The sequence below is a fragment of the Phaethon lepturus genome, unplaced genomic scaffold (genome assembly GCF_000687285.1).
Source record: "Phaethon lepturus isolate BGI_N335 unplaced genomic scaffold, ASM68728v1 scaffold1472, whole genome shotgun sequence".
Lineage (NCBI taxonomy): Eukaryota > Metazoa > Chordata > Aves > Phaethontiformes > Phaethontidae > Phaethon > Phaethon lepturus.
The window spans coordinates 14828-15724 of record NW_010522415.1 but is presented as its reverse complement, the minus strand read 5'-3'; positions in this window follow the sequence as shown (position 1 = coordinate 15724).

Sequence of the window (897 nt, the reverse complement as noted above, 5' to 3'; positions counted from 1 at the left end):
AAGGAGGCTTAGTAACACCAAAAGGGGGGGGGGGGGAAGCTTTCTTTTCCCCCCTCCATCTCCTTTCTTGTTTTATTAAAAAAGTGGCTTTTCTTTGCTCCAACTCCTAACAAGTAGTCTGGAAGAAGACAATTACCCAAAGAATTGCCTTTTCACCTGTGGCAAGTGTCTTTCATTATTTTGATAGATTATCTGTATCCTTAACCCAGCCACATGGGAAAGTAAGATAAATATATATATAACCAGTAGGTTAATGGAAGTTGGTAGACTAAAGCAAGGAAGTATGATCGCTGTGTAGCTCAGTATATATTATAATTCTGACAATTCAGAACAGGTCTTGTAAGAAGGAGTAATTGACATTAAACACCTAATCATAAAAAGCTAAGAAAAAGTTATTGAAAATACTGCACAGTTGCATGGAAAACTTCTTCTATTAACTGTGCTACCAAAGCTGGCCAAAATATTATTTCTGCAAACTGTATCAACACTATGAAGATCCTCCTGGCTGGTAGCATTGACAACTTGCATGTTAACTTTTATTAAAGTATCTCCTCTTTCTGATAGCACACTTCTGATGATGCTATTGCTTGTTTTATTAATTTGTCCCAATTTAACCGTCACAGAAGTAAGATAATTACTGCATATAATAACCATACCTGGCTACACATGTTAGCATTCCTTTTTCTCTAGTGTTATAGTGTAATTTATACTCTACAGGCTTATGAGGGGTGGGCACATTTTAAGAAATATGAAGTAAATGAATCTAAATTCAGAACATTATTTAATTAGACATAGTACTGGTTTAATCCAAAGATTATACAGTGAGGGAGAAAGAAAAAGTTTATTTATTATGAAATACGAAAACCAGTCATGCATACTCTTTAAATTAATCCACTA